General features: G+C 44.2%; 1 protein-coding gene across 1 annotated transcript in view; it reads left to right on the forward strand.

Annotated features, from left to right (window-relative positions):
* Positions 1-17,981: 17,981 nt before the first annotated feature.
* Positions 17,982-25,909, forward strand: part of REV1 (REV1 DNA directed polymerase) — a 55,570-nt gene continuing 47,642 nt past the window's right edge. Inside the window, 1 exon segment of the mRNA XM_036390465.2 lies at positions 17,982-18,204. The gene's annotated coding sequence lies outside the window, so the exon portion shown is untranslated.

Genomic DNA, 25,909 nt, shown 5'->3' on the forward strand with positions numbered 1-25,909 from the left:
GTAATCACCACAAGCTGAAGCACATAAATGGAGAGCTTTGGTGCTGATGGTAGAGAATGGATTTCAGGAAGTGACTGTGACTCATGATGGGCTGGCACATGGCATTGCTGCTCCTGGTCACTGCCAGGAGGCTGCTGCAGGGACAGAAAACAGGCCAGGAATGGTCTGCCCAGGCACTGGGAGATCACTTCCCCAGGCACTGCCTGCAGCAGCTGAGGAGCTGATGAACCACATGCAGAGGGACAGTTCCCCATAGCTGTGATTCCAAGCCCACCAAGGCTCAAAGTGAGCCCACTGCTATCTCCCCATCAGTGCTGGTTCAGTCCTACACACCAGATACAGGTTCTCCCAGTTAACCTCTCCCAGTTAATGGAGCTCCTTTTTTTAGCACTGCTCCTTCCTCTGAATACCTCAGCACTTGGCTCGTAATCCTGTAAAATATTCAGAATATGCAGAATTTTGCCTCCTGACTTGTTCCTCTTAAACTTCCTCTTCTCCGTGTAATTCAAGGTCAGGAAAGAGATTAGGCACCCCTGAGCTAAAGACCTGGAGGGCCCATTACAATGATGTAGTCTTACTTCCCAGGAAAACACAGGCCATAACATTTCATCAAGGGATTTCTTTATGAAAGGCTAATAACTTGATGAAGAGAAGCCTAACCTTTTATTAAGGAATCCAGTCTTAATTTAAAGACACAGAGCAATGAAGAATTTACTGCAGCTCTTCAACTCTTAAAATTCTGCCCCAGTGTTTCACTTTGAATGGTATCAAAGCTAACTGCAAAGTCATACAGATTAAAAGAACCTGATCACTGCCAGGAGGCTGCTGCAACAAACAAACAAAAAAAAACCCCTCAAAACATGAAGATGGAATATGTGTTCTGAAAGGAGAAAAACAAGGGGAAACTTAGCATTTTAGGGGAGTTTCTGTTCATAATTTGAGGAATGTATGCAAAGATAGTAATATTTGCTATTCTGAAATAAATTAGTCTGTGATCTTGTTCACTGAACATGCAAGCCCACAAGACAAAACACAAAAGGAAACATTGCAACAAGTCCAGCTGAAATGCAGGCCCTGTTGTCATACGTTCACATGTGCGTCAAGCTCACATTCACAATAACATGATTCTTAAATTTTCTTTAATTTAAAAATAGGAACCAGCAGCACATCTCAATGTCCCTTAAAATGAAAGCCAGGCCACTCAACTGCCTGGATAGGGATTATTAGCTCGAAATCTCCCATCCTATAAGGAATTATAAATCAGTAGAGATGTACTGTTACAGTGTCTCCCAGGACCATTTATGCAACTCCTGTCAAGTGTGAATTTGAACTGATTTGATATTCTGTAGTCATTTTTCAAACACCAGTGTTACAAATCAGCTGTAAGAAGGTAAGGTTACATATGTCAAGAACTATGACTTGAGAGCACATATGCCTACTTGCAGTTTAAAATAATGGGGAACACAGTCCTATAGATACAGATCTTTCTTTTCCTTTTCTTTTTTTCCTGCTCCCTAGAAAAACAATTTATTAGCCACACAGTGCTATGGACTGCTCATGATTTACAAATCCTTGCAGGTAAGCAGAATGAACACTAAGCACAAGGAGTACATCCATTTTGGAAAGCCACTACGGAAAGCATACCCATCTTTAAAAGATTTCCCTGAGAGATATTCCCCAGCCCTCTCACTGCTGTCATGCTTCTCAAAAAGTACTAAAACCAAGCTTTTGCAGCCATGTCTACTTAATAGTTTAGGCATTGTTAGTAGACACATCGTTTCAGGTGCCTGGGATCTGGATGACTTGGATGAACCTTCACTTGAGGGAAGAGCTCCTGAATCCAGGCAGACAGCAGTGCCTAAGCAGGGCAATAATCTCCAGTCCCTACTAAATTATCAGTACCTGATGCAGAGCCCCAGACAAGACCTTCCATCCAGCTGGGTTCAGAAAAGTACATTCCTACAGGTGTTCCTCAGGATAACAAGCAAACCTCTTAGGAAAAGAGTGAACCAGGCCATAATTCCAGCTTGGGGTTTTGGTTTTTTGTTATGGGGTTTTCTTTGCAGGCTAATACAGCAGGGGTTTTGCTACAACCTGAAAGCAAGCCTTAACATAAACAAGCCCTCTCTCAGGATGAGACCCTACTTCAAGCTGCCCATTGGGATCAAGTGCTTATTTGTAATACTGGTGTTTGAGAAATGAGCACAGAAAATCAAATCAGCAGAAACTCTCACTCCCAAGACAGGCTCCACAGTCCCAACAGCAGCCACAGTACACCCTCTGCCAAGGGCCTGGGACCTGTTACACCACACCAAGTGTGATCTGTCTTTATGTCATTCTTGCATGTCGAACACTGGCAGCAGCTAGTAGAAAAAATTAACTAAGCTCAATGGTCCTTTAATGTGATTAATAGAGTATTACTTAGTGGCATTCTAAACTCACTGATGAACCAGAAAAAAAAAAAAAAAAAAAGAGGAAGCTAAGAGTGATAAAAGTTCATTGAACTTCAAGGATACAAAATATAAACAGGGTGTCTGCTTCTGCAAGTGAAGACAACCTGGTCAGTCTGGATTCAGTGAATTGTTTTTATAGCTCTCTCCATGATGCTGAATGGACTAAAAGCTTAAAAACAGGTTTAGATGAGGCAGACATAATTTGTTCTTGTTTCATCAGAACATAAATTTTGACTAGGGAGGGATTTAAATATCTAAGCTTAGGTCCTCTAACTAGCTTGAGCTAATAGTTTCTAATCAAAACAAGGTATTCTTTGCTGTGTATGAAGTTATTTGAGTTAAAACACTGCAAGAGTGGAGGATTTAAGCTTAAATGTGTAAATTAGGTATACACGACAATTTATTCTGTATTGGGTGCTTTACATCAGGCTCACAAAAATCATCATTATCATCCAGAGAAAACCAAAAGAAGAGGATAAAGCTGTCCTGTTTCCAAGCATAAGACAGGGGTAAATTGATACTCACTTCACATGCTTTCATAAAGCTCCTGCAAAAGCACGAATAGGTGCTTTGAGATGATAGAAGGCAGCTGGAACGCTGAAAGCAATCCAAAATTCTCTTCTGATCATAGATTTATAATGCATGCTATCTGAAAATTTTACACTAAAGAAACAGAAGTGACCCAACTGCATTTGCTTCTTCAGTTCAGCTGTTCTATTCACCTTTCATTTGCCTTACCAGTGCCAATTTAAAACATGTGGGTCAGGCACAACTGGCTCATAATGAAGAGATGACATTTGGATTTCATTGCATTTATGAAAGTATTATTAAATACTTTCATAATTATTTATGAAGAAGATTGCACTAACCGGTGTCTTCCTAATTTTAAGTAGTGTTGCAAATTTTTCACCATTTTAGTTGCACTCACTAAAATAACCTGGACAGATTCTAATTCCACTACAGCTCCTTTTTGAGCAAGACAGCAGAAACTAAAACTTTGTGGATTTCAGCACAAAGTATCCCAACCTCAGCACTGAACCCCCTCAGCGGTATTTTCCCAGACAATATTCTTCAGATTGCTTCTGAACATCACTCAGTCAATTTCCAATTCACTCACAACTTCCTACCTGTGAAAATTATTCATTTCCAAAATTACATATTCATATGAAAGACACTTTGGTTTATCTAGCTAACACATCAAAATAGCACTGTAGTATGAAGTAGGCTCAAAAAATAAGAAACACTTGAAAGTAAATTTATTTTTTTTTTTGCTTCCAGACTGCTTGGAGCTTTAGTTGTAGAAGACAGGACTGTGCAAACAGGGCCCCCATACAAAAACTATGGACCACAAGAGCTGCACAGGAGAGACACCTTCAACTCCAGAACTCTAAGAAAGCTTTCTGTACTGTCATAACAGGACAGGAAGATCATCTATTTAACTGAGATGCAATTTAGTGCCTGGCACCCCTGACAGCCCTGGAGGTCACTGTCTAATGCTGCATGAATCATCTGTGACTTTCCAAGGAGCAATTCCCACAAGCAAGAAAGCAGAGCCAGAAAATGAGTGCCTCAATACCAGAGCATTTAGCACATACAGTCAAACGTGTGTAAGGTGAAGTATTTGTGGTTCTTTTGACATGGAAGACACAAATTGGCTTTGATAGATCTACAACTGCACGTACGAACCTGGGCTGAGTGGGTTGGAAAGGATACACCTCCTGCTAAATATCAAGGAGAGCCCCACCTTCATTGTGCTGCTCGTGCTTTCAGATCCAGGTACATCTTCCAGGCATAGCATGGAATTCCAGATGACCCTGCCTTAGTACTCTTCACTGCATCTGGGACGTATTACCAGAAAACTAGACTTTTAGAATGTTCTGAATGACTACTAAGAGGAAATAATAGGATATCTTGTAGGTTGACATGGAAAAGCTCATACTGTGAAAACAGCATGGACAGTGTGGGCAATGCATGTCAAATCTACTAATTTATGAAAAGGAAGTCATAAATAGCTTAAGGATGGCATAAAACCAGAGAGATAGCAAAAGGAGGTATTGAAAAGGCTTTTTCAATAAAGGGTAAGACCTTTCTTCTTGAAGTGGTAGAAAAAAGGGTCTAGGAAGGGGAGATAAGGTCAGGTTAGCAGATAATGCAGTCTTCCTGGGTGGCAAGATATCTGCCAAATGAAATGAGACAGCATGAATGTTAGAGATGCCAGACGGGAGCTGGTTACAGTAATTAAGTAATTAAGGTCTGAGGTGCTGAGCTCAGCACCAAATGCCTAAAAAACAGTACAGACAGCTCAACCAAGACATCTGACCAGGGTACAGCTGCAACCCACACAGCTAACAAGATATTCAGCTACTCAGTCAGCACTGAATTCTCCTCTGGCATACTGTCCATGCCCCTCCCCAAGCAGAGAAGATCCTGCAGAGACAAATGGAGGTCAGAGAATGAGAATGAGAATGAGCATGAGCATGAGCGAGTTGGGGATCAGAGGGTGTAAAAGTAGAGGCAGAGACTATCACCAGAAGAGATTGAAAGGAATGAGATTTGTTTATCTCAGAAAAGAGGCAGATAGGAAGGCACACAGTAAGATAAAATACCAAATACTCTAGAGAAGAAATATCTGACATTTTTCTCTAACTTGCTGCATAACACAAGAATAAAGGAACATTCAATGAAATGAAGACCTCATGCATTCAAAGCTGATCAAATGAAAGTCTCTTTCACATAATGTGTAATTGGACAGTGGAAGATATCACCACAGGAAGCACTGAGGTCAAGAACTGTGCAGGATTCAAAGAAGGATTGGATGGCTATATGGATCACAGGAATATCCAGTCAGAACAATTATGCTAAACTTTGGAAAAAGTAAAAAGACAGGCTTTCACAATTTAAGCCAGTACCTGACTACAGGAGAATTAAAATTATGTTTCTATACGGGCAGATTATCCCACATCTTTCTTGGAGGTCCTTCCGTCCTTGCAAGAAGTTGATGCTGTTCTCTTTAGGCCAGAACATCAGTCTGCATGAACTACACAATTTCTATTTTCCCACTTCCACATAAGCTTTAGTGTTGCAGTGTGATTTCCTGTTTTACCTATCCCACCCTCCCAGGTGTGCCAACCTTCCCCCTCCCCCTTTTGCCCTCCTGCCTAAGAGCTGTCCATAAATCTTAACATTCCAGCAGGGTCGTTGTGTGGTTGGCAGAAGTTCAAAAGATGCCCCTCAGGTCCAGGCTCATTGGCCTGTCCAAGCGTCTTTATCCCTTGAGCCCTCCCCTCCTCCCACCTGGTTGGGGGCTCACCTGTCCCTTCCCCTCCCCCTGTCCCCGGGCTTAAAAGGAGACGGGACCATGTGGCCTAGGGTTCTATTGTGAGCTGTTACCACATTCAGAGGTCTACCACCCTAAAATAAAATTCTGGATTAAGACTCTATGATAGAATCCGCTCTTTTCTCTTCACCGTCGCTTGAACATTTTCCACCAGAGGTGAACTGAGTTCCTACTTTGCCTGGATTTGTTCCGAGCGCCCAGCTGCAGCATCCAGCCAGCCAAAGGTATCTCTGAGATGAAACACCACAGCTGCCACCTTTGGTCTGGCAGCGAGGGCTAGACGAAGCCAGGCACCCCACACCCAGAAACATCAGGATTAATATTCTATATACTTTAGAGGCACTGAATAGCTTTGTGTAGCTGCAATAAAGTCAGCAAATTCAAACCCTCCTTTTTTCACAGCCATGGCACCCCTGCAGTTAATCAGCACAAGGTGTTTTTATCTCAATTTCCTTTTTCATAGTGTGGCTACAACTGTGGAGCTGCAGCCTGGCAGACATGGAGCGACAGCATTTGCTACCTCCCTCACCTCACCCCAGAGACAAGCTCAGTCTTGTCAGCTCCTTTTCACTGTCTTGCATTCTCTCTTACAGAAGAGGTAAAACTTGATCAGAACCTGAGCTTAATCCAGTAGCAAGCTCCCTCTTGGGAGGCTTGTGCAAATGAACCTCTAATTTCCTGACAATATACCCCAAATACTGTCTTCTCTGGCCATGGTGCTAAATGGAAGAGCCCAGGCCTCCTGTCAATGTCCATGCAGTTCATCAGTGTGCTCTAAACCATGTCTACCAGCTTCAGGACCTCAGGGCTCAGCAGGATATACAGGCTCCATCCAACTCCTGCAGCAGTGGCGGCATTTCTGTATTTACACCACACATACAGCAGTTCTGTATTACACAGCACACATCAGTAAATGTACTTCAAGTGCCTCTCTAATCCCTGCCCAGCCATGCACTATTTTTCTAGGCATAGATAGTTTCCTAGACAGGCATAGTCACCTGAAACCTATTTAATTGCAGTTTTAGTGCTTACATACCCTTTTGCAGGTATTCCTGCTTCCTGTTTTTCCCTCCTTCCCTAGCCTGGTAAACTACCTGTTGACCTCAAATTCAGCCTGTTGCTGTCCCAGCTTTTCACAAGTAGTACAACAATCTCCCAGCTTTCCACAAACCAAACAATCTCTATCTTAACTAGACCTGAAGGAAGACAGGGCAACATTTACCTTCCCCCTACCCTTTTGTCCTCTTTGAATGGGGTTTGAGGGAACCCACATTCAGTTTGGCTTGTGTGCAAAGGTTGTCCACTCTATTAGCAGGCAGATAGATACAGCTTAGGAATCTGCACAAACAAAATCCGAATAAAAACAAACCCTGAGACCCTGGGGAGGGATTCTTCCCTTAAATGATTTTTCTACTTTTATCTGTGTCTTTATTTGTCCTCCTGCTTGTTCCACAGGACACCTCCATGTACTGCAGTTGTGCATCATTCACTTAACTGAGTTATGTGTTCCTGAAGCTGTATTTCACCATAGCCAACTCAATGGAGTCAGAAGGTAACTGTCCTTTTCTTGTGCAGCAGTTTGTGACGTTTCTGCTCTCTGCTCAGCACCACTTCCTTAATTTTTACAATCTTGTATTACTACAACTATTTTCTGGTATCTGTACTGATCATTACTGTAATTTTTAAATCTCTTTAAGGTCTCTTTGATCCCTCAGAATGAGACTCTTAACTTTGCCTCAGAACTGAAATCACTGAAAGCATTAAGAGTTTAGTTGCTTTATAATGCACCTTTCTCCAAACATAACCTTCCTGAGACAGTGACCCATGCTCCATGCAGTAGTCTGGGGCCTAATAACCATTTCCAGGGGACTGTATTGCCTCTTTGGTGGTGCATTATAGCTCACTGTTCCATCGGTCTAGTGTCTTGTTTGCCTTTTTTATTGCAGCTGTGCACTGAAGTGACGTTTCCTATGTGCTTTTTTTTACACAGTAACCCCTTTCTCTCTCTGATCAGTGTGTTGAATGTAACACCCATTCCCTACATTTGCTCTTTGTTCCCAGACTAATTACTTTTCATTTTCTACACCAAGCAGCATTTGCCATCTGCTGGCTCATCAACTAAATGATCCAAATACCTTTTGAATCCGCTTGCATTGTTCCTTATTGCTTCTCTGTGCTTCCAGTTTTACCATCCAGCCAGTGGAGATTCCTTGTACACAGTGCTCAGCTGAGGCACAGTAGCAGAGAAATGGGAAACCACATGATCTTCTCACACCTAGGGCAGAGCATCCTGCCTGCATTTGCCACTTGCTGCATTCATATAGAAAAGAAGGGTTCCCTTTGGAAAAAATTAGGTTCACATATGCTTCAGCCTGCTTGAGATAAAGGATGGCTTTAAGCCCAGGCCCTGTGCTGGAGGACAGTGCAAGGCAGTCTCTTACACCAGGGATCCCAAGACAGGATGCAGCTTTCAGAGACCTCATCTGGTGTCCCCACACCAAGATACAGCAGGTACTCCACTGCTCACCTCACAGCTCCCATAATGTGTCCTGGAAGAAGAGGCACATTCCACATCTCCTCACACCGTGTCCTGTTTGTGTGTGCACATCTGCACATGGGGAAATGGGAAAAGGGAAGATGAACATGGAAACAAAATGAGATTTCACTCATACAGAAACCAGCACCATCACAGCCCTACAGGCAGAAGTATCAATTTCCTCTCAGCCCAACAGGGCAATTTCTGAAAATCCAGCACAAAGGCCTAATTGTGGGTGACCCAATTGTGACCTTATGGTACCTGAAGAGAGAATACAAAAAGATAGACAGAGACTATTTGCAGGGGAATGTAGTGACAGAACAAGGGGGAATAACTTCAAAGTGAAAGAGAGTAGGTTTAGATCAGATACTAGGAATAAATTCCTTACTGTGGGGGTGGTGAGGCATTGGGACAGGTTGTCCAGAGAAGCTGTTGATGTCTCACTCCTGGAAGCCCTCAAGATGAGTTAGATGAGGGGCTGAACAATGTGGTCTAGTGGAAGATGTTCCTGCCTATGGCAAGAGTGTTGGCACTAGATGATCTTTAAGGTCCCTTCCAACCCAGGCCATTCTATGATGAATTTATGAAGTTGTTCTGAAATACCTCAGGAAATGTCCAGTGTGTGGAAGGTCAGATGTATGTGTAAGAATCAGGGGTCAGCTGGAGACACACACTTTTTTTCCAGGCTCTGAGAATCAGAATAGTGCAGCACTGATGCTTTTAAAACAGGGTTTATGGGCAGGCTTATGCTGTGCTGAAGCATGTGCCACACGGCATTCTCTGGGAAACTCTTTTCTGTCCCAGCAATAGGAAGCCTGACTTGCTGGTCTGTTGCCTTTGCCTTGTTTTGTTTGTCATTTAAGAAAAAAAAATGTCTTGGATCACCCAGAGTGAGCAATCTTTGGGATTATTTTTTTGGTCTTCCCTTGAAAGCATTGCACATGCTTGATGCATCAGCAGTTGCCTATCCAAGCTACATTCAGGTAAGAGAAGTAGACAATCTGTGCATTGCTTGCAGATTTTCTAGCAATTTATTTCTTTGGAAAATGACCACAGAATGGCTCATTCAGAAGGTTACCATTTTGCAGCTGTTTTAGGGTCCATGTGTAAAATGATCTATTTTTTTTTTACAGTTCATTGATTTTCCGAATCTCAAGTTCAGAAAGACTGAGCTTGATTTCAAACATTTGCTGCTCCCATTTATAGTGTTTTTACATGGTGATTTGAGTTAGGACTGCAAAATGTAGATAAATCTTTAATAAGCTATGAACGTCACAGGAAATAATTTGTGCCATGCCTTTCTCGGGCAGGCAATCAGCATAACCAGCCAAACTAACTTGTCCTTGCCTGTGATTGGAGATAGTACTTTTTATCCCAAATTTTTCATGTTTAAAATCAGCTGGACTTCTTGATGCTCGGCATTTTTGAAAACAAATTTTAACTCTAATCGAGCATGGAAAAATTAGCATTTACTCCTTACTACACTCACATCCTCTTTTCTGCTACAACAGTGCACTAGGAAAAGGGAGTTTTGCTAATTCATGGCATTCTTTATTAATATGTAAATCAGAGGAATTCATCACAGTCATGAGTGGAAAGATTTTTCATAGTCTTCCTTTTAGTCTTAGGTTGCTAATAAAAGAATGAATCTCCAAGCTGAATTTCACGTAGTCTGAGACTTGCAGATGAGTCTGAAGAGTAAGCATTCTGAGAGAACAGTGACAGCCAATATTCAGCATTTTTAAACAGTAAAACTGCTGCAAGCTGGTTTAGACCTGTCCCTGTACATCACAGCTGTATCATTTGTGCAGCACACAGCCTCACAGAACTGCCTGGAATTCAGGAGTGTGATTGGACCATGCATCTCTAGGATTATTCAATTCACTGGAACTTCTCAAAACCTTCTCTATCATAACATTTAGACCCCACCGGAGCCTCAGTCCTGGTTTCCCTTCTGGCAAGTTTGCATACAATGAAAATGGGACAGGAATCTTGCAAAAAGGGAAGGACTCCAATGTTCCTCAATGACAGTATGATTTGCTCTATGTCATAATATGAAGGAATTGAAATTCTCTCCAAAACCACTGCAGAGGCCTCTGTCTACATGCACCCCAACCAAAAAAAAACCCCCAAACCTGTATTGAGCAGTCTCCTCCTCTGCCTCACAAACATCCTCCAGATATTTTTGTACCTCTAGCCTCAGCTCAGATGTTTTTCCTTTTCTACTACTTTCTACTGCTAGCATGGTCGTAACACTCATGCCATTTCATCCTTGCTGACATGCTATCTTCTTTTTTCCCGTTCTACTATCCACATTCTACTTGTTTATCCCTTCCTTTAGTGTTGTGGCAATTCTGACTCTCCCTGGGACTCCACACTGGGCTGAGAGCCAGCACAGGCCTGATCCATTCAAGGGGCTGTTTTCTCACGAGCTGTCAGTTTCCCTGTACCTCAGAACAGCCAAAGGATAAAGTGTTAAGAAGACTGTGATGCATGGCAGAGAAGTGAGAAGAATATGAAAGACTGACTTTTGTGACTAACATTCATCTTAGCTAATATCAAACATTCCAAAGCCCATTTACATATGAGCTAGTCACCCTAGAGTCTGTATAGTCAGGTACATTCCAGCTTCCTCAGCTGTGGGTATCTAAATTAGGAGAAATTAATTCAATCCTTCACTTCTGGTTCAAACTGCACCTTCTGTATCAGCATTCACTAAATCCACTACATCCACTTTGCTGATGCCAATACTATTTTTCAATCCTTATATTCTTAAAAATAACACAAGCTGTAACATGAAGAAAAGTATGCCAGAGTACAGTTCTGTCTTCCAAAGTACCTCAGGATCCTTTCTGCCTGTTATCTGCAAGTAGCATTAGAATCTGTAACTTGTTTGGTATTCACTGTTATTCAGGAACCCTGAGAGACAGAACAAATACACTGCCTAATTTCTACCACAGAGAAGCTGAGTTCTCCTATGGCTTTAGAGAGAAAGAACCCCAGCAATAATTCCTTGCCCTCTGTGCAGAGAGAAGAGAATTTCTAAGCCTCTTGGAATGTTGTCAATGGCATCCATTAAATCTCTGATCACAATACCCACAAAAAAAAATCTTGGTGGGAAGTAAAATATATGGACTTCCATATAACTGAGATCTCAAACAATTCTGAGGAGAAGGAAAACACTGGCTCCAAGCAGAAAAAGGGAAAAGAACTGGAGGTAACTGGCCTCATAAGAGAAAAATCCTTCCCCTTCTACACAGAGTACCTAGAGTTCACAGAGTAAGAGACTTCAGAGGGTAAGAACTCTCCTCCTATGCAACTCGTAAACAGGTCAGCGAGGGGCCTTGCAAAGTCCTGCAGTCAGCAAGAAATCCATCAGCTGGGTCACTGTCAGGAGAGATGCATGTCTGAATATGGAGAAACAGGGCAGTTAGGTGAGAGACACAGCTTTAGGCTTCTTTATGTCATTGTGATCCAATATGCCTACCCAGGGTTTTGTTGTTGGTTTCAGGTTTCTTCGAGTTGCCTAACAGTGATTTTGTTGTTTTGAATAGACTGTCCTGTGTTGTAGCAAGTAACTGCTTTAGGCAGAACCCTGTAACAATGTCTGTGTCCAAGCTCAGCTGGGAACAATCAAGAAACTGTAAGAATCACAGCAAACAAGATCAAGGTCTCCACTTCAAATTCTCTTTAAAATTTCTCTTTAAAATAGAGAGGCAAAACTTGCAATCAGTGAGTATTAGCCTAGGAAGACTACAAAAATAAAAGGTAAATGGAATAAAGGCACACATTATATATATATATATATATATATATATATATGCACAGTAGACTCTTACTTAATATGCAGGTGGCAATCCAATCATGTATTTCTGCCCTTCACACAAGGAATTTTGCATGTAAGGAACTTCTGAAATGGAGATACCAGAACACTATTGAGATGATGTAGAAATATTTGCAGATGTGCAATTTTCATCTAAAATAAATTCTACTGCAGTGTCCTAAACTGCTTCAGCACAAAATTAGCTAAAATAAAACTTATATTTATGTATTCTTCCCAGTTGCAAGGGCAGATGCAGCCCTGACGTATGACTGGGGGAGGATTCTTCACCATTCAGCTGTGCCCACAGGATCTGCACCAGCAAAGGGTGTTGCACTCACCAATGGTAATGAGCAAGAGGAAGATAGAACCAAGAGGTCTTTAGACTCTTCAGTAAATCAACATTTTGTGTAAAATAGGCCTGATGCATTGCTCCATTCTGGACACTAGTGCACCCCTCCAAAATGACTACTGGGGGGTAAAGTAGGTTCATAAAATAAAGCCACATGCCAGCATGTTTTAGGAAGTACATGAGACAAATATATATTGGTGACACCTTTCCTTTCAACCACTGGCCCTGTGATTGGCAGTAGTAACACAACAACCATATTGCTCCATCATTAGCAAAATGCCTGAAGCTAAGGTTGGCTCTGATTCTTTCCAACAGCCTTTTCAGGTTTGTTTGTTTTTCATAATTGCTTTGCTTCCCATAATTTTTCACCTAGGTCTTTATTCTTGCCTTGAGAATGCCTTCTGTGCAAAGAGCCTCACAGCCACTTCCCCTAATGCCAGGCCCCAATGGAGACTGCTGCTCTCTGCAAGGTTTGATTTTATGTTATTTTATCCTTTCAGGACTGTTCTTAGTTACATACTGAGAAAAATTTTTAAAGGGTAGGGGGGGTGGCACAGATTGTTTGCAAGTGTAGATTATCCTAGAGGTTTAACAGGTTTTTGTTGTTTGTTTGGAGTTTTTTTTTCTGTTATGTTTAAAAATCATACCAGAGAAACAGGGATTTCTATCCCTGGCTAGAAATCTTCCTTAGGTTCTTTCACTCTTGAAAGAGCGAGAGCAGCTCTGCTTAGTAGAACTAATTAATCAGAATTGTAATAAAACATTTATTCCACTTCAAAATATCTGACTGCATTGTGGTTTAGGAGCTAACAAAAATAGGCATCATGATTAAAAAGTAGGTGTAGGTAGTGATATGTAATAACGCTACAACCAAACGCTGCAGATGAGATTTTACAACAGCACTTTCACTGGTTAACATGAAACAATAGTGCTCGGTCAGGAAACTACTGCAATAATCCTGCAGCTTTTACATGTCAATATTTAGGCCATTACTACAGCAGGCTGTGCTACTACAGCATTGCAGGAGTTGTGAAATGTGTCTCTGTCGTTAATAATCACCTCGGCCCTGCGAGAGACGTGCGAAACTACAGACGGGCATGCGTCCCCTCCCTCCGGCTCCGCGGCCGGCTCCTGAGGGCCGGGAGGGCGGCGGGGCTGTGAGCGGGGCTCTCCGGAGGGCGGCGGGGCTGCGAGCGGGGCTCTCCGGAGGGCGGCGGGGCTGCGAGCGGGGCTCTCCGGAGGGCGGCTCCTGAGGGCCGGGAGGGCGGCGGGGCTGCGAGCGGGGCTCTCCGGAGGGCGGCGGGGCTGCGAGCGGGGCTCTCCGGAGGGCGGCTCCTGAGGGCCGGGAGGGCGGCGGGGCTGTGAGCGGGGCTCTCCGGAGGGCGGCGGGGCTCTCCGGAGGGCGGCGGGGCTGTGAGCGGGGCTCTCCGGAGGGCGGCTCCCGAGGGCCGGGAGGACGGCGGGGCTGTGAGCGGGGCTCTCCGGAGGGCGGCCCGAGGGCAGAGAGCCCGGCGGGCCGGGCCGTGCCCGCAATGCAGCACCGCCTCGCCGTGTCCCGCCGCCACGCTGCCACCGGGACGCGGCTGCCCGGGGCCGCCCCCAGCCCGGGGCTGTGCCAGTCCCCGATCCCGGCTGGCTGCCGCAGGGGTTCCGTGTGTAACACGTGTTTGCGCCGAGAACAGCACCACAGTGACGGCCACGGCCTGAGCCACTCGCGGGCAGCCGGGCTGGCTGTGCTGGGGATAGGAGACATCGCTATGAAACAGCCCTCGGTGCCTTGGGCGGAGACAAACACCTGAATGAATTACGAGGCTGAACCTGTTGGTATGAAAGGGTCCAGAGACAGAGATGGATTCAGTGTCCCCTCTTCTCATCCCTCTGCTGCCCGAATAAAAATCACCTCCGAATCTGCGGCTGAGAACCAAACCTGAGTTTGAGTTGAACACACCCAGCGTGAATTTGACGTAGGTGATCCTTCCAAGAGCTCCTGAGCCAGAAGAACTACAGAGTGAGAAGTAAGGACCTTTCTCCCATATGACAAGGGAAAAGTCCACTGCTGCAATTCTCAATTGTTTATTTGTCTGTCACGACTGCTGCTTACAGCAGCTGCAGGCCGGTGAGTGCCATGGTAAAGCAGTGAGCAGCAGCTGGTTGTCAGTTGCACCTCATGGACCCTCTCTGGAAATGGATGAAGGTGGCAGCTTGGTTCTGGTAGAGCCAAGCAATTGGAAGTGCTCTGCCCTTTAAACATAACTACCTGCAGACCAGCAAAACAGCAGGCAATGGCATAGGCCAAGTTTTCTTCTTCCTCTGTGGAACAGCAGAAGATTGGCACTCTGTTGGCCCTTGCATTGGTGTGTAGTTGGCAGGCCAACATCACCCTGGGAAACACGTGAGACTAGAAAGAATACACAGAAATATCAGCTTGGGGAGGGATCTTCCCTTGGTGGCTTTATGTGCCCTCTGACAATATGAGATGTCATGACAGAAGCCTTCAGATGCCATAGCAGCCATAGTCACTGCTTGGTAACACCTCCTATATTAGGCTGCAAGTAGCATGACCCTGAGTTTCACCTGGAAATGCCTTTGTGCTGAAGGTACTGAAATTACATCAGACATCAGACATACTTTCTGTAAGTTTTACTCAGAAAATGAAATTTATAGGTAAGGGCTGCTCAACATTAACACCTCATTGAGATGACCAGCTAAAACCTCAGTCCCACTGAACACCTAGTGCCTCTCTCCCCACCCTCAGATTGGATTCCAAACTCAATGAAGACAGCAAGAATGCTTTTACTGAAGTCAGCAGGCTTGAACCAGGCTTCACCCCGTAAATACCAACGACTAAGCAATAAACCCAGTTCCCAATCTGGCTACTATAACCTAAGATGTTTCTCTGTCAGTTCAGGAGCTCACTAGTGAAGATGAGTTACAGCGTGAGGGTGTTAGAAGATAACTCACTACTGTTATTTTTTGGCCCTTTTCCTAGACTTACCTATTTTTATCCTCTTTTTAACATTAATTCTGTTTTCTGTTTCTTCCTAAACTAATATTGGCCTATTTTAACTAACTATCTATTCTTTGCTGAAAGTATAGAATGGCTGTTTCAGGTTTTTTCACTGGTAACTTACTCCAGCTATATTTCACAAAACAAAATAGCTGTCTCCATATGCCTCTCTAAATAATTGTTGGTTCCTCTTATAATTTGCTTATATGTCACTTTCTATTTAAAAATAAAATACAATCATTGACTAACCATTTTAAAGCTGTTCTTGCTAACTTAAATTAATCCCTATTCCACTTGTCTTTCTGCCTTTCTGCTCCACAACTGCCCCCTAGAGAAATAGCTCTGTAAGAAAAAAAAATAATGCACAAATCCAGTCATGCAATACTTTTAACAGTTAGTTTACTCTAGACTGGCAAGGACTGGGATTGGTAGATTAATTTTCTGGCAAAACTGGAAAATGTTGGCCCAGTGAAATGGATATATTCTAGATAACATATATTTTCTGAACAGTATTTTTCAGAACCTTTTTTTTTAGGTAATATAATTGCTGATAAAAATTAGACTGAAAGCAACCAGCCACAATGTGTCCAAAATTTGACTTAAAGCTGGTCAAAACTCTAGTTAGTGCTTCCCTCTGGCAGGAAACACCCATATTGTGAAGACAAGTTTCATTAAAATACTGAGCAAAAGTCAATTATTTGGGTTTTTCTCATGAAGGTGCTAAGAGCTGAGCCATAAATTTTTCTCAAAGTGAAATGCAGGAAACACTCTGGCTAAAATAGCTGATGCTTAGCTGAGAGACACAGACCTGAACTCGAGTTTTCCTTATCCTGCATGGATATCTTGAGCAGTGTGTAACTAGATACGGGTGAAAGGCTGGACATTCATTAAGTTTTTGATGTTATTACGCAAAGTAGAAGAAAAAATATTTGAAATTGCAACATTTTTCACAGAACAGGACAACTGGCTATAGAGATGGAGAAAAGAAGGTTCCCCATAAGCCCTTGTCTTACAGTGACAGCTTCATCCCTGGAACTAAATCCCTATGGGTCTGAGTCCATCTGACTGGCGTGGTTATAATCAAATTGGAGTTTTGCCTAGCATCAGTGGGGACTCCTAGCAGATCTGTTTGTGTGGATACAATTGTAGGACTGGGGCTATTTGCTATTTATATAACAAATTCCATATACCAGAATCAGAAGAAGTCAATAGTAATTTTTATGTAAATTGCATCAAGTAGCACAATTAATTAAATTGGTGTTTCTAAGTATTTCTCTCTTATTTCCCCAACATTCCCATACACTATTACACCTGCTTTCCTATACAAGAATCTCCACATACCCTATGTTTTCCCCCAGAATTGGCCTTCCATTCTTCTCAGCCTCCCCATGGGTACACTTCAGAGTATCCCCAGTGTACTGAAAGGAGGTTGTAACCAGATGAGGCTTCACTCTCTTCTCCCAGGCAACTACTGACAGGACAAGCTGTGCCAGCTTAGGTCTGGGTTGGACATCAGAGGGAATTTATTAATGGAAAGAGTTTTTAAATATTGGAATGGGCTGCACAGGGAGGCGGTGGAGTCGCCATCCCTGGAGGTGTTCAAGAAATAACTGGATGTGGCACATCCAGTTGACAAGGTGGTAACTGGCTAAAGGTTGGACTTGACAATCTTGGAAGTCTTTGCCAATATAAAAGATTCTGTGCTTCTGCAATTAAAAATGCAGACTCATATGGAACAGCCAGTGGGCGTTATTCCTTTATCCAGCTTGCGAGTGGAACAAGCAGGCCCTTCTCCGGTGGAGGCGAGTCCTTCTACAGCGAGGGTGCCGAGGCCTGAACCTGAATCAGCTCCAGTTCGTCCAGGAGGCCCCAGCCCGCTCAGGGTCAGGGCCGGGCGGTGACCCGGCTCCCGCCTCCTCGGCCAGAAGGTGGACGCAGCGGGGGCAAGCACCGCCACAACCGCACTGGGGCCTTCTGCACCCGCGTCCTGGCTGCAGGGCGGTCCCCGGGCGCGGGGCTCCGGGCTGTGCTGGGCACGGCACTCTCCGGCGCGGCCTCCGCTCCCGTCCCGGTACCGAGTCCCCGCCCGCCGTGCTTGCGGCGCGCCCGTCGGGCCGCCAGGGGGCGCCACCGCCCCGCGCCCGCCGCGGCCCGTCCGCGCGCCTGGGGAGGCGCGCGAGGTCTCGCGCCGCGCCCCGCCCCGCCCCTCCCCGCCGTCACGTGCGCCGCCGCCGGGCGCCTGTCTCCCTGCGGGCGGGCCGCTAGGGGGCGCCGCGGCCCAGGGGCCCTGCCCGGGCCGGCGCGCGCCGTTTGTTGACCGCGCGGCGGCGGCGGGTTGGTGGCGCGAGACTCTCCCGTGACGCGCTCGCGGGAAGGGAAGGGGTGGGGGTGGGGGTGGAGGAGGGGCCGTGCCGGGGACACCGAGCGAGGTGCGGGGAGAGAGAAGGAGGGAGGGGGAGAGAGAGAGAGAGCGGCCGGCGCTAGGGAGGAGGAGGAGGAAGAAGAAGAAGGCGGGCAGGAGGCGGTGGTTGCGTGCGTCCCTCCGTTCGTCCGTCCGTCCGTCCGTGCCGGAGGGGGAGCCGCGATGTGAAGCCCCACAGACACACAACACGCACACACACACACGCACACGCACGGCCCGGCAGGGCAGGAGGCAGCGGCGGCGCTCCCGGGAATGTGTGTCTGGGACGCGGCAGAAGGTGAGTGGTGGCGGAGCGGGCGCCCTCACCCCCACGGCACGGCGCGGCGCGGCGGACCCATGGCGGGAGGGACGTGCAGGGGGTGGCTCGGGGACGGGGAGAAGGAAGGCAGGCAGGAAGGGAGGGGGGCGGGAGGCAGACGCGGGGCCCGCAGCCGCTGCCCTGCCTCCCAGCCCCTCCCTGGGCCCGCGGCCTGGGCCTTCCCCGTTCTGTTCCCGGCGCGGGAACGGGGGGAAGGGAAGGCAAAGGGGAACGGCGCGCGGCGTTATGTAACCGGCGCGCGGGGGCCTGGGCTGCCCGCGCGGGAGGGCGGAGGGGGACACGGGGACAGAGCCCGTGCGCGCCCGCGAGGCGCCGCGGGGGCGCGCCAGGTGTGCGCGTGTCCGGGTCACCCGCCCCTCCCCGCACCTGTGCGTCTGTCTGTCTGTCTTGTCTGTGTGTCTGTCACATGGGGCCTGCGCTGCAGACACAACACGGGTCCCCCAGGCAGAGGCGGGGAGAGCGAGGCTGTGCCACAGCGTTGTGCCAGCGCGGAGGGGTCACTGCAGGGAAATGGGCTGCAGGGGGAGGAGAGGGGAAGCCCGAGCCCTGGCGCGGCCGTGCCCTCTGGAACGCTCCCCGCGCTGTAGCAGCGTGTATCTTGTCTGCGGTTTCCTGTAGTGTTTGTCACAAGTTGCTTTTGCTGAGCAATAGTGCTGGGTATAACTGGTGTGCCGAGGGGAAGAGGGAGGACCTGTGCTTGATGAGTAAGCCCGTGCTTACCAACACTGAGGGACTGATGTGTTCACATCTTGACCCCTTCCCCTCTGATTTTGATGCTTTTTGCTCTACAGTTACCATTGACTTAACCTGTGATACTGAGCTAAAAGCCCCTGATGCGAACTGGGCTGTAATGGCATGTTAACCTTAAGAAGGAAGAGGAACATAGTATCTATCACCAGCACGTTTGGGTTTTCTGAGTAGAAACTCTGTGTTTTTTGTGCTGTAATATTCCATTATTTCTGATGCTTTAAAATTAAGATCACAGTCTTCAGAAAGACAGGGCTGTGAGTACTCAGCTTGTGTTAATAACTGTCTTAATGAAAAGATGAGTTGATGTTTGTTGTGCATCTTGATCTAAATTCCAGGTCCTACCTCAAATTTGACACCATAATCCAAAGAGGCAAAACCAGGGGACTTTAATTTTATAATCTGAATTCTTATTAATTTAGATGCAATTGTTGCTCAAATAGAACTGGCCAGAGCAGTTACCTAATTACTATTAGTTGCAAGAAGTTACACCTAAAATTTGTTTCCGGAATAGTCCTGTTTTACTAAGGTTTATGACATTTAACACACATGAAATCCAATATCAGACAGAAATCCAAATCTCTGACAAATTCCTTGCCATCTTGCCTCAAGCCTGTAGTTATTACCCATTCCCACCATATTGGTCTTTCATTCAGCCCATTTCTTCTGCTGGATAATGCACCAAATCCCTGTTAGTAAATAATCCCAAGCTGTCACACTGGAGGTCACTGGTAGGACAGTGTTTGTAGAGGCACAGTGCAGACACCTGCCTTGTGACTCACTCATGTTTAACTACTTGAAGAAAGATTTTTTTTTTTAACAGCAAAGTGCTAATAGGAAAAATTCATTAGTATATTTCAAGCCTCAATTGTAAAATGGTTGTACAAAACAATATGTGTTTTTTTCAGTACATTATTTAGTAATGAGCCCTTCAAACCTAGGACCAGTCCATCTTTCTGAATAGTACACACACTCTGGTACAGCCTGTTCTGGTGCAGTGATAGTGTGCGGTAACAGAGTGCCAATTTTCATTAGTTGTTTCTGATCCCTTGACCCACATGACTTCTTGAAAGAATTTTTATGACAAATTTTCGATCTTTCTACCATCCCTTTCATTTACTGGAGAGATTTTTAAAAAAGAGTAAGAATTAAATATGACTTTGAGTAGGTAGAAAAAAAATCATGTGATTACACAGACTTTTTTTTAATAACACAGGACAAGCAGGAAAAAAATAACTTGCCTGACCCAGCCATGTGCTTTCCCCATTTAATTTGTTAGCGATTGTTTATTTCATAGAGAATGGGGTTTTTTTAATTCAACCTTTTTCTCTTATAATTAAAGGGGTATATTATTATCACTGAGATCTCTGTCAGCTCTTAGGAGGTTTGCCTGGTGTATATATAACAAGGGAGCTAAATATCCAAATGTTGAAACCCTTCATCAAGAATATAATGTAGATTAATTTGGTGATAGTGCCACATGTTTACCTAAGCATAGCAAAATGAGGAAAAAATTGGAAACAAGTAGAAATGAGAGTAGCCATGGAATTGTAAAAAGAGTTGGAAGTAAGAGAGCAAACCTTAAAAATCATGAGGAATTCTTAGATGTGTGTGATACAGTATACTTGTGGAAGTGTCTTTGTCTAGCAGATAGGTAGGTATCTGTAGTGCTCTGCCCCGAGCAGGTTTTTACTCTGTTTTGGAAACCAGACAGCATTTAATTGGACACACAGATGTTTTTAGGGAAGAGGGCCTGCTGTGTCTGTGATCCCCTCACTCTGTATTTCACATGGAATATCTGGTGCTTGCAAGACAGAAGTCAGAATTAGGAAAGGCTTCTTTCTCAGTGTTCATGAGAAGAGAGGTGAGTGTGCAGAACAGCCCTCAATTCTGGGCTGGAATGATAACTTCCATTCCTGTGGCTTTTATTTCAAAATTGACATAAGGACTGCTGCTACTGTAGCTACGGAATCTGTGACCATGAAATTCCCCTAGGAGATACTTTTAGTTTGGTATACCCATAGCAAGGATTGTATATTCCACATTCCTTGCTTTAAATGCCTAGGCAGACAGTGGTCCCTGAATTTCAGTGTTAGCTCTTGGCTAAAGCAACTCCTTTCCTATCTCAAAGTTTCAGGTTTCCCAGCTGGTATCCTACCTATTTGGTAGTGCTGAAACTGGTGACTTGAAATTCAGTAACTTGCAGAAGTAAAGCTTAGCCATGCTGTGGTTAACTCTTCTCTTGGTTTTGCTTTTCCATTCCCAGCTATATATAAATACTTTACCCAAGTCCCAGTGTAATGGAATTCTTGGTTGTAACCTCCTTATTTGGTTTGCCTCAAGTAATGCACATCTCTTCAGTGTCTTGATTTATGAAAGTAAATAACCCTGGAAAGGAGAAAGGCGGTTTCTCTTAGGAGAAGACACTGCTCAGGTACCTTGCAGAGTCATTCTTGCAAATGCAGGTGGATTGGTTGGAATACCAAAGCAAGAAGGCAGTTCAGAAGCTATGCATAGTAGGGTCAAGAACTATAAGATTTTCCCAAATTAACACAGAGACTGGCAATCTTCTGGTAAGGTGAGGTATGTGGTGTATTTTGGCAGAATCCTGGGGACTGTTGATAGTATGTTTTGTCAGGTTCTAGTTGTCAGTGAATATCCAAAGTGAAATAAAGTTCTGTCCACTATGTTCATGACTTCACCTCTTTGGGCTGGCTCACATCAGGTATTTGTTCAGGGCATGATGAGTTAGCATCATGAACAAATGGTTGTGCTCCACTGAGGTCATTTTGGAAACCTAGGAGCTGTTGCTTTATAAAGGAAGTAATGGAATTGCTATTAATTTTTACAAACAGGAAAGCCCCTGACCCCATGGCATGTAAGGTAAATGATTAGTGCAGCTTCCCAAGTAGTGTATTTTACCATTCTGTGAAATTGAATGCAACTCCCAGTTGAAGTAAAGAACTAAAATAATTTATATTGAAAGGATACTGTTCCTGATTTCTGGATCTGCTTGTTGTTTTCAGGAAACATTAGAGCACTCAGCTCTAATACTGCCTTTTCAGTCATAATTCCTTGACTTTCATTCTCTAATTGCATTATTTGGTAAGCAGTTCCAAGAATCCTCTTAATAAACCAGTAGTAGGGGAGAGGTAAGGTTGTAATGACTTTTTACTGTAATTTCTGGCTGATTTGAAGTTTTAAGCGTTGCCCCGTCCTGTAACTTCTGTATTGATTTTTAACCCAAGTTTTAAAATTGTAGCACTTGTTTGGGATGGGCCATTTTTGCTCTGTAGCCATTTTGTATTTATCTGTCTCCCTAAGCAGCAGTGTAACATTGCTGGTTTTATGTCAAAGGTGCTTAAAATACCAACTTAGAACCAGTACAAGCCAAGAACACAATTCAGATTTGAGTTTAAATTAAAGGATCTTGAAGAATTAGAGCATTTTTGTTTTTTTCCCTGTATTTTTCCTGGAAAATACAGAAACGTGCTCTTCTTATTTTTCTCTGAATCTAGGAGGAAACTTGATAATATGTTGGGTCAGATCAGAAGTTTGTTTTGTTAACAATAAACAAACACACTAAAATACTTTCCCTTTGTGTTCTGAGCTTCTATAGTTTGTTACCTTAAAAAAATAGAATATGTTTTTATTCCATGTATGTATTGAACAGATCTGGACTTTTAGCATCCTTGGTATCCAGTGTCAGATAATCTTAAAATAAACTAGGCTATGGATTAAAAAATACTTCAATTTCTTTTGATCTCTCCACTTGCTTGTTTCATCTCATTCTTCCTAGTCTTGTTGGTCTGAGTTGATGAAAAAAAGTAATATCTGTGGACTGAAGAAAGATGTAGAAAACTTGAGTAGAAAGTTGAAGCTTCAAGGCTAAGTATAGAAGCCTTATGTTGTGAAGATTTTACTTCAAAAAAGATCTTGCAGCTTTGAGAGTTTCAAAGGCGATGTCAGAAAAGCATTTTGGAACTTGACTGTGCAATGTCAGTTGAAATTAAGTAATGTCATTCAAACACTGCTATGAACAGAAAACCTACCTATTTCCATACTGAATCTGTAGTTATCAATGCTTTTGCTGGTGAAGTTGTTGAGTTCTTAGAGTTTTGCTGCCCATACACGAGTAAAGAGTCCTCCTTAGCATCTGACATCATCTGCCATTTGCAAAGTAGATGCCTTCTCTCTCGTTTTCCCTGAAAAGCCTGGCAGGATCAACACTTGCTCAGTGATAACATTGGATTGACCATAAAGCACAACTGCCTTGGGCATGTCTCCTAAAAAACCCCAACATCATCATGGAATAGTCAGGGCTGCAAAGAACCTTAAAGGTCATCTGGCTCCAGCTCCCTGTCATGTGCAGGGACACCTTTCACTAGGCCAGGTTGCTTAGAGCTCCGTCCAGCCTGGTCTTGAAGACTTCCAGGGATGGGGCATCCACAGCTTCTGTGGGCAACTTGTCCCGGTGCCTGACCACCCTTACAGGAGAGAATTTCTTCCTAATATGTGATTTAAACCTACTCTCAGTTTGAAGCCATTCCCTCTTCTTCTGTCCCTACAAGTTCTTGTAATAGTCTCTCTCCATTTTTCTTGTATTCTCCCTTCACATACTGGTAGGCCACAATTACATCACCCTGAAGCCTCTCCAGACTGAATGATGCCACTTCTCTCAGCCTCACAGCAGAGGCGCTTCATCCCTCTGATCATCTTGGTGCCTCTTATCTGGACTTGTTCCAACAGGTCCATGTCCTTCCTGTGCTGGGACCCCAGATCTGGACACAGCACCCCTGGTGGGGTCTCATCAGAGCGGAGTAGGGATGAGGGTCTCTCTCATCCTGCTGCCCACGCTGCTTTGGATGCAGCCCAGGATATGATTGGCTTTCTGGGTCATGTCCAGCCTCTCAGCCACCAGCACCCCCAAGTCCTTCAGGGCTGGTCTCAATCTGCTCATTCCAGAGCCTGTATTGATTCCAGGGGTTGCCCCTCCCCAGGTGCAGCACCTTGAGCTTGGCCTTTTTAAACCACGTGTACCCTCTCATTATACTGGTTACAGCCCTGGCCCAGAGCACTGGGCTTTGTTTCTGTACTCCATTCACTACTGCCAGAGTGGTCAGTCTGGGTAGCCAGCACTCACGCTGGTCAGCAGCAAAGATCAGTTTGTTGTGTGTGCACATCCATGCAGGTACCCATACACACATGTGTAGACAAATAGCTAAATTCAGTCAAAAAGATGTAGTCTCTTCTGAAGGATACCCATCTCCTGGGCTGAAGTCTGTGGAAGTAGAAAGTAGTTATGTATATCAGGTTTTCACAAGCACAGTTCCTTTGAATTTGATGTTAATAAATTCAGAGCATCCACAGATTCCTTGCTTTGATCACCTCATGAAAATTTTGCAGTTATTTTTGAATAATTATACCTCCACTTACCCACTTTTTCTGCCTTGTTAAGTTTTTCTTCAGCTTTGCAAGGATGTTTCAGTTGTGCCTGGAAAGTCTTAGAAAGTCCTTAATCATTCAGCAATAGCAACTCTTCTAATTATTTGGGAGTAGTGATCATGGGTTTACTTATGCTACCTACTGACTTCCTGGCCTATGCCTTAGCATAGACTGCTTGGGGAAGACAGGAGTTGTGGGACTGGATTGCCATACTGAGTGTACAAACCAAAAACCTTCTAAACAAGTTCTGTTGATTATTAGGTAGAAAACTAACATCCCAGTCTTCATTTTCAAAGAAAAAAGAGACATCATTCTCCCTTCTCAAATATTATAGATAGCTAAACAGAGGCAATTGGAGGAAGACTATGCAGCTCATAAGCTCATCTTGTTTATTGTTTTGGATACTCAAGTCCAAGAGAGCATTTCCTTTTGGTAATTTACAGTCCCTTCTCTGTGTTGGTATTTAGAGTCCTAATTTCACCAGCTATGTTTCTTATTCTGATTTTACTTAATGGTTTTTATTCTGGATTCTAGGCACTTAGAAGCTGGCATAAAGATTATGAATGTGCCAAGTCCTCTTGGGGTTGAAGCCCCAAAAGAACTTAAGCACAGAAAAGAACTGATGAAGCCAGTTGGTGAAGTTTGCTGAATCTTATCATTGTTTTGTGGCACTAAGAACCCTTGTGTGAAAGAAGTGATACTTGAACTAAAAAGTGAATTGGGCTACCTGGTTACATACAGCAAGGAACATTTGTGAAGAAAAGCTGTTCATCACTGGAGAACTCTGAGGGGGTTGGGGAGGTCATGACTTAACCAAAAAATGCAGAAATGTTGAAACTGAAGGCCAGTCTTCTGTAAGCAGAAGAAAAAACCAGGTTAAACCACTACTTGTGACAAGCTATAAATGAACTGTAGGTGTTATTGAGTGTTATTCCTAGAGGGAAATTGACAGTTGGTTTCAAGTTAAATCTGCCTTCCTATTTTTCAAAGAATTAGCCATCTCAAATGCCATGTATGAAAGCAAAAATGATATCTTGAAAAGAGATTGTTCAAAGCTGGTGTGGATTGTACAGTGATTCTGGTTTCTGGACCTCATGCTCAGGCTTCCTCAAGTTGTGACAAGTAAAACAATTGTCTGTCCCAGACTCCCAAGTTAGTTGTAACAACATATAAAGACTTTTGTCTTGTACAGCTCTGGTATAAAGTTGTTACAGTTATCTGCTGTACAGCTGTTTTTTGTATTATTGTGATGTTTAGCCTGCAAAAGAAATTTATATTTCTTAGTTGTTACTTGTATGTAAAGTATTTAGTCCATGATTGTACTGATCATGAAAAACTGATCTGAAACAGAGACCATTTTGAGTTGCAAAAGTAGTCAGTTTGGAAGCTGGATTAGTTTAGCAAAGAGTTCTCTTTCTCGGGGACTGATTGAACTGGAAGTTCTCAGAGTATCATTTCTTTGCTGTCAACC

The sequence above is a fragment of the Molothrus ater genome, chromosome 2 (genome assembly GCF_012460135.2).
Source record: "Molothrus ater isolate BHLD 08-10-18 breed brown headed cowbird chromosome 2, BPBGC_Mater_1.1, whole genome shotgun sequence".
NCBI classification, from domain to species: domain Eukaryota; kingdom Metazoa; phylum Chordata; class Aves; order Passeriformes; family Icteridae; genus Molothrus; species Molothrus ater.